The sequence below is a fragment of the Triticum dicoccoides genome, chromosome 3B (assembly GCF_002162155.2).
Source record: "Triticum dicoccoides isolate Atlit2015 ecotype Zavitan chromosome 3B, WEW_v2.0, whole genome shotgun sequence".
Classification (NCBI taxonomy): domain Eukaryota; kingdom Viridiplantae; phylum Streptophyta; class Magnoliopsida; order Poales; family Poaceae; genus Triticum; species Triticum dicoccoides.
Window position 1 is genome coordinate 11,249,087 of NC_041385.1, and position 8,723 is coordinate 11,257,809.

General features: G+C 48.5%; 2 non-coding genes across 2 annotated transcripts; both read left to right on the plus strand.

Moving 5' to 3' along the window:
- Window positions 1–5,069: 5,069 nt before the first annotated feature.
- On the plus strand, window positions 5,070–5,154 carry TRNAL-CAA. Its single transcript has one exon. It is a non-coding gene; the product is annotated as a tRNA-Leu (tRNA).
- Window positions 5,155–7,601: 2,447 nt separating this feature from the next.
- On the plus strand, window positions 7,602–7,685 carry TRNAL-CAA. The gene has a single exon. It is a non-coding gene; the product is annotated as a tRNA-Leu (tRNA).
- Window positions 7,686–8,723: the final 1,038 nt, after the last annotated feature.

Sequence of the window (8,723 nt, forward strand, 5' to 3'; positions counted from 1 at the left end):
TCCCCATCCCGATCCCGATGGCGTCGGTGACGCCGGCCCCGAGGGGGTTGGCCGGTGCTGGGAGAGGGAGCCCGAGGCAGGCGGCCTCGGCTCCTGCTACTCCGATAGTGGCGGTATCCACCGCGGCAGCAGCTGCATTGGGGGGGGGGGGGCTGGGGCAGGTGGCCCTGTCTCCTCCCTCTTCCCCGACGGTCAGGAGGACCGCCTCTCCCTCGCCGATGGCTCATCCGTCTGAGCCGGCGACTGGGGTGGGAGGAGGGTGCGGGCAGGCGGCCTCCGTCATCCCCTCTTCGCTCCTACCCTTGGTCGGGGTCCCTGGTGTGGGGCACCCATCTGAGGGGATCGAGAGCCCGCAGACGCCTTCTCTGGTAACCTCGGCAGACCCTTTGAGGGATTCAGTGCCAGGTTTTACTAGGGGCCGAGTGAGAAGTCGGCGGGGGCGGCGGGTAGGGCAGGGGCGACACCGGGTAGTGGTTCGTCGGGGGCGCCGAGTGAGATGGCAGCGGCGACGCACCGTAGAGGTAGGACGTCGGGGCGCCGTAGCCCGGCGGCGGGGCGTCGTAGGGTTGCGGCGGCGGCGCCGAACAAGACAACGACGGCGGCGGCCCGCCGTGGACAGGGCCAGCGACGCCGCCCGCAGCGGGATCAACCCCGATCGCCTTGGAGACCCGATCGCCCGGAGATGAAGACGACGGGGAGGCACCGTAGGCCATCGCAAGAGGCTGCGAGGCGAGGAACGGTGAGGCAGGAGCAAGGGCCGGCGTCGAGGCGGCGGCGGGAACGGAGACAGCGGTCGGCGCGGCGGCGGCGGCGGCCGCGGAAGACATCGTAACCTAATCTGATACCATGTAAAACAAATAATTTGGAGGACTGCTCGACACCCTAAAACGGGGTGTGGCTATCTCACTATATAGATGTATCAAGAGGTACAATACAAGGCATGTACAAGACTACGTATATACAGTCTAACAATCTTCAGTGTGGCGCCGCCATGGAGTGACCTCGGCACCGCCGAAGGAAGGAAGATGTGTGAGGGCGGCCATCTTGGGGCGCTACCGGTGTCGCTGGGGTCTGGGCGTCTCATGAACCCTGTTTCATACATCGGCTCTTGGAGTTAATGGCTTGCTTTTGCTTTGCGTTAAGCAGCTCCACCTTATCCCTGGTTTCTCTAAAGAACTGGCTCTCCCTGCGTCTCTTGATGTCTTCCGTTCCCGTGTACAGTCTACAGTGTAGTTCACCGCACATTTGTTTGACTCTTCTCTCATCTTCTCATCATTTTCTGTAAAAAGGGAAAACCCCTTGTCTCTGCATCAATTCTTCATGCCATCCTCACAATCCACTTGGAAAACAAGACACAGACAATAACCAGTGCAGCAGAAAAAAAAACCAATACAGGTTGATTGCTTCCAAGAACAAAAGTAGTTTGAACATACGTCTCTCATTAAGAAGATGCCGCAACTTCTAGCTCAACTTCACTCATCCACAGAAGCAATACGAGCTTTATCGGAATAAAAAAAGAATTAAATCTGAGCACTGCCCGCGTTCTTTTCGCCTACTATTCCCACTTGTTCTTATCGCTCTTCGGTTCTTCTCTCCCAATTTTTTTTCATCCGTTTATGTGATTTTCCCTAGATGATGTACTAAGCTAGGTGCTACCTGTCACCTCGCTCTCGTTGTGGTTTTGATCATGCTATGTGTTCCAAGACGACTTCTTCCAAGACCGATACTCAGCTCGTCTCTATTCCCGACGCCTCCCACTCCTGTGTGTTCTTACATATCTTTGGTTCTTCTCTCATATGTTCCTTGCAATGTTTGTGTGCCATCATCACACTAAAACAAAATGGAGGGATAGGTTGTGCCATCTACACAGTGACTACATGGTGATATATAAGGGGAAAGTCACTCATTATTCCACAAGGTTGGTGGAACATTTATGTATTCTCATGTGATGAATGTGCATGAGTGGCTATTGGTACATTGTTATAACTTCTATACATCAACCGTTTCATCTCAAATGCTCAAATTGGCACAAAGGTTATGTACAGTGAGAAGTTTCCACTTTGCTATGTGTTATAAATAGATGCATGAGAGGAGATTAACCAGGCTCACTCTGTGGAAAATTATTAGGTGTTTATTGGTCTGACCCTCGTGAAGTCCTGAAGGTGTATATAGTGGTACAAACTTGGAGAGCCTACTTGGGGTACAAGGAGATGTTTTCTCTAGAAAAATGTGATCTATCTCTAATTCACAATTAACCTCCAATGTGTATAGGTATTTGTTAACACAGTGTACACTAGTAGTAAATCAATACAATCAGTTGACAGCAGGAAGAGAATGTCAGAAACCGGCTATGAGTTCACTTAATTAGACACTGGTTCACACACACAAAACACACACACACACACACACAAAACACACACACACACACACACACACAGAGAGGGAGAGAGAAAGAGAGAGAGAGAGAGAGAGAGAGAGAGAGCTCAGATGGATGTCAAAATTGGAGGAGATAAGAACAGTAGCACATATGCACGTGAGACTTGACCCCCTCCGCCAAGTCTTTCCTTCCGGTTCACAGCCAAATCGATCGTGGTGGCATACCGATACCCAATAGCTTCAGAGCAGGCACAAGCCGAAAGAGATTGCCATGTCCAGGTAAGAAGATAGGGTAGGTCGCTGACAAGTGAAACTAGGGCATGCATTTGTTTTCATGTGGTCAATGTAAGCACCAACCAGTTCACCTTCAAAAGCTACGTAGCTCGCCTTAAAAGCCAGAACTAATGTGATGTTTGAGTGACAAAGTTGGCTATGCTGCTTTGAACAGGCATGAGTTACTAACGAACTTGGCTGATTTTAACATGCTCCCTCTTACCTCTCATGTGAAAAGAGGAGGTAAGAGGAAGCATGTTAAAACTGCTCAACGAACTTACAAAACTGAGATCATCTGCATTTGGGTTTCAGCAGCTGTGGTGCCTCCTCAAGTCTTCCCTAACATGTGTTCAGGATCCACATGGAACACAAGTCGCATACAGTTATGCCTATTTTTTATCACTAATCATTGATATCACAAACAGTTGCGTCATTAGGATGATATAGAACCAGAGGTGAGAATAATCAATCAAAAAACAGAATAATGTTCCAGTATAATGCATAAATATTGATTTCTAACCACTCCATGGTGCAGGTTGACCATGCTCTTCCAACAAATTGTACTGAGAAAACCGATTCTCCCTTGTTTGATGAAGTAAGGTCTCACTCAACGATTTCAACATCTCTGCCTGATAATCAATGCTTTTTAAAGTTGGGAGTACCTAGAACTCATCTAGATGAGATATAATTTGGTCTCATTCACTTTAAAAACAAGAACATAAATAACCCAACTCAGCATACACGCATCTTATAGCATCACATCCAATAGCTATAAAAGGTGAATGAGACCAAATTGTATCTCATCTAGATGAGTTCTAGCAAAACTGTTTAAAGTTTCACTCTCGCGTCGCCTCCCACGCGGGCGGCTCGGGAGGGCTCAGCCGCCGCCGCCACCTAGTTTCCCTCCAGCGCCCTTCTCCCCCTCCGCCGCTGCCGATGATCGGCACCGGGAAAAGCCCGTGCGTGCGACGGCGGCGGCGGAAGATCTCTCCTCTCTCTCTCGAATCCGCGGGCGACGCGGGCGTCCTGATCCGCGGGGTGCGGCCCTCCCGCGGTGTGGCGGATCCCGGAGGCGGCGAGCTCGCGGCGGTGCACGGGCGCCCAGATCCATGGGTGTGGGACTCCCGGCATCGTGCGGGCTCCCGGCGGCGGCGGGATCGGTCGACGGCGGGCTTGCGCGATGGCGTCGGCCATGTGGTGCCGGATCTCGTCGCTCGTGGTGGATCTCGCCACTCCGGCCATCATGGAGGAACCTGGACCTGGGGCGGCGACCTCGTTAGGCATGGCGACGGCGTCCTCGGCTGACGACGTTCGCGGGGGGTTGACGGACGACATCTTGACCGCATGGGTGGTGAGTTGCCGGTGGATCTCCTCCGCGCTGTAGGCCTTCTCCCCCTGCACTTGGTGGCTTACGATCGCGGTCGTCGGCCCCGGTGCATTCGCGGGGGCTGGTAGAGGTGACATCGGACCGGAGGAAACTCTAGATGACTCGTTCATCCCGACGATGGTGACGACCAAGGTCGCCGTTCTCCTACTTGCAGGCGCCGTCAAGGTCCCTGCCCTCTACCCCGACCGCATGCCCGGGTGAAAACCCAAAATCTCCTTAGATTGGGTGGTGGCGGCACTGCATGTGTCGTACCCTTCTTGGAGGCGCCGCCTGGGGCGTTTGGGTGCTCGGTTAGAGGAACTGCAGGTGAAGGGGATGGGACCAGTGGTAGCAGGTGGTGTTCGCAACGGAGGAGTGACGTGGCATCTGGCACGCCGATATCGGCGGGTCTCAGTGGCATTGGATCATCGGGGTCTCGCTGGTGGGCGTGCGATGGTGGACGAGCGCAGGATGGTGGCGTTGTCTGGTGTCGTGGTGGCGTCGATGGCAGTTAGACCGGGCAAGGTAGATGCAACAGTATAGCACTGAAGATGGATTGGTGGCAGGTGGCCGCGGCGGCCTCATACCCGGCAGGCGTCCTGGTTGAGGAGTGCGCCGGACTGGTGGGTTCCCCATACCCGGCAGGCGTCCTGGTTGGGACTTTAGGTCTTAGATGTTAGGTTTGGCTGCGAAGTCTGTTTGGTATTAGACCTAGACTATCAGCATTCCTTCATCAACTGGATAGGAGTAGCGACCCATGTTGCCTAGACGGTGGCTTTACTCTTACTATTGTATGACTTTGTAAGGTCTTGTGTGAATAATTAATAAAGTGGCTGCATGCATCGTCCAGATGTAGAGGCCGGGGGTCCTCCTTTTCTAAAAAAAATTAATCGATGCTCCGGTTAACTTCACAAGTATCTTCTTATCTGCTAAACAAGTGAGAAACATTAACACGATCAAACTCAAATGATAATGTCAATGGTAGATTGGTAGTGCAAGAACATGCCTTGGCTAGAGAATAGTGAAGTAGCCAATACTTCCAATTAAAAACAGAGTCAGGATGGCCGAGTGGTTTAAGGCGCTAGACTCAAGTTCTGGTCCTCTTATGAGGGTGTGGGTTTTAAACCCCACTTCTGACAATTCTTTAGTCACCTTTTACTCTCCAAATGAGAAAGTCTGATCAGTCCTCAATCCATTTTTGCAACAATCATAAATAAGCTCGACCAAGGATTGCCATGCATTTGGCACTGACTTTCCACCTCCCTTTTTCGTAACAAAAAAAAACAGAAAACGACCAAAACGACAGTGAGCAGCATGTACAAGACTTGATTTATAAATGATAAATAATTGTTGCCCACATTTAGATCAATTATTGGGTAAATGGCAAATTGATCCAATGGGGTTGAAGGGCGGGCACCAGGCAGATTCCGGATAAAATTATCCATACCACCACCCGCCTGAATATCCTCTAATATGCCCAGCCAAGTTTCGCCGTTTCGGTGGCGGGCTCCCAATACTGTTCTAGCTAAATCGTTTGCTCCCTGTTCGGACTCATTTTGGCTCAAAAACCCTCGTATTTGTAAAGCTATTATGACGGGATCCTAGAGATTAACCATTTCTATACATTGCTTTGGCACTATCATAGTGAGGACGGTAATGTTTCCAAATACTTTTGGTCGCGGGAGAGCCAAATTGTCCAGTATGTTGCTGTAGCAATCAACTCCCAAGCATGTTTTGCAAGTAACTAATATGTTCTTTTTTTCTCTTATAGTGTCGTCAAGTCCAGCAATTACAGATTTGCTGCTTTCGGCCTCGGTCTCCAGAATCCACATGGAAAACAAGAAGTAGCCTACTGACATTCCCGTAGAAGTACTAACCCGTCGATCACTTCTAGACCCGTCCATCTGAGATAATGCCGCAACTTTCATTCAGCATCAAGGACCAATTGCTCTACCCATGTTCCTGACGCCTCCTGTTCCCATATGATTTTCAACTCTCCTGCTCTCCCTTTGAAATGATATACTAAGCTAGGTGCTACCCAACAAGCTTTTGTTTCAGGGGAAGGCGCGCTACCCGACATACAAGTTAAAACACATGTAAGATGATATCTACTCTAGTGGAGTTGGAGTATATACAAGGGCAAACTACGTAGCTTTGAAGGTGACCAGTGTTACACATCAACCAGTTCACCTACCAATGCTACGCACTAACCAGTTCACCTTCAAAGCTACCTAGTTCGCCTTAAAAGACAGAGCTAACGCGATGTTGAGCGAAAAGGTTGGCCAATTTATAAAACTGTAGTCATCTGCATTTCTATTTCAGCAGTTGTGGTGGCTCCTAGAGTCTTCACTCTTTCAACATGCCATTCGGGTCTTGTCGGTATTAGGGATTTCGGATACATGTACAAAATGAAAAAAGGAATTTCACATACATACAGAGTATTGTCTAGCAAAAAGCGCATAGACAACTCATAATAACAAACCCTTTTCTTTTCCTATAAACGTGATGCTAATTAAAACCAGCGTATAACAAGTGCGGGTTATGTGAACCGCACACAGCAATATCACAGAAAATCGTGTGAATGGCTGTTGAAAACCATAGGAGCTCCACCATCTCTCACCCTGCGGGTCTCGGCAGCGTGGCGTAGCGGAGTTTCGGCGACGGGCGCGTGTGGATGGACACATTTAGGAGGGTGACGTTGTCTGGCATTGTGATGGCATCGACGGCAGTATGGCCTGGCAAGGTGAATGCGTTGATTGCTCATGAAGATGGGACGGCGGAAGATGGCGGATCATCCAGAGCATGCACATGCAGTGCGCGCTGCTGGTCGGTCGGGCCGGGTGATGCACTCGGCCCGATGCAGGAAAGCTGCATGAGGCCACCAGATTAGATAGTGCGCATTCATGTGGTTCGGGCACATTATAATGGTGTAGGTGTTGCGACTTTGTTCGCCAAATAGATGGCTTCGGGTTAATCCATATATGCATGTTGTGAGACTCTATTGAATAATAATAAAGATGGTTGCATGCATCAATCGATGCAGAGGCCAGGGGTAATCTTTCTTTTCAAAAAAAATAATCTAACCCTTGTAGAAATCAGACAGCTCCGGACCCTTCTTCATTCTCGCAGTTGGCCACCGTGCTACTAGGAGATTCGGCACTGGCAACGGCGGGTGATCCACCATCCGTCTGCTCATTCACGGCAAGGACCCGTGTGAGAACAATCAATTGAAACAACAGAATAATGTGTCGGTATTATGCACAAATATGATTTGTAACCATTCCATGGCGCCGGTTGAGCATGCTCTTCCAATAGATTGTACTGCAAAAACCGATTCTCCCTTTTATGATGTCAGGTCTCGCTCAAGGATTTCAACACCTCTGCCTGAGAACCCAATGCTTCAGTTAACTTTACAAACATCTACTTTTCTGTTAACAAGAGAAAATTAATAACATAATTTTTCAAGTGATGATGGCCATGGTAGTGATAGAGCTTGCTCTGGCTAGGGACAATCCGTGGACAGCTTGTAAACGAAAAAGCGATGTTACACTATAGATATATCTAATACTACGAAATAAACAATTAAGTCAGGATGGCCGAGTGGTCTACGGCGCCAGACTCAAGTTCTGGTCCTCTTACGAGGGCGTGGGTTCAAACCCCACTTCTGACATTTTTTTATCACCTTTTGCCATCCAAAGGAACCATTTTTGCAACAAGATCAGCTCCTCTCCCTTTGCTCTGCGAGCCTAGAGATTAAACCATTTTTATACATTGTTTTGGCTAGGGATTAACCAATCTGACCTCTGTAGACATCAAAGGTGTTAGCCGTATCAGCAATATCATATCACGACGATATTTAAACAGACTATTGTAGACATGAAGAAAAGGTTGGCTACACCAAGTGAATTCTACTTCCACTCCATTGTTTAAACAGATGCGAGTTACCAACGAACTTACAAAACTGAAAATATCTGCATTTCTACTTCAGCTGCTCTGCTTCCTCAAGTATTCGCTCATTTAACATGATTTCAGTTTGTGTCCTTTGAGAATCCACATGGAAAACAAGACACGGTAATATATGCTTGTCACTCTAATCAGTGATATCACAAACAGCTTTGTCATTTAAGATCTTCTCGGTATTGGGGATTTCAGATACATGTGCAAACAAAAAAGAAATTTCAGATACACAGCATCAGCGAGTCACGGAATTTTAGGTTTACGGCTTTTTGTCTCGACTTCCGGAATCCACATGAAAGACAATACTGAGCCTACTTTCAGTCATGTTATAACTAAAGTAATTTCAGCATATGCTTCTCTCTGTGATGAAGCCCCAGCTTGTAGCTCAACTTCATTATGGATAAACCAGAGACGTTGCTCTAAACATGCTCCTGAAGCCTCCTGTTCCCACGTGTTTTTTCAACTCTTCTAATCTCCCCTTGCAATCTCTTTGTTTATTTGATTGCCGCTACATAATATGCTGAGCTAGGTACTACCCAACAAGTTAGGAGAAGGCAATACCCAACAAGTTAAAACAAAGTGAATCCATGTAAGTTGCTACCTACTCTGGTGAAGTTGGAGTAGTATATATAAGAGGGAAGTATTATTAACGCAAGTGAGAGTTGGCGCTTGTATATGGTTTCCACATCCAATGCCTAGAGTTGCAATATGTATGTCGTCAACTAATATAAATTGTACACACCTACCGGTT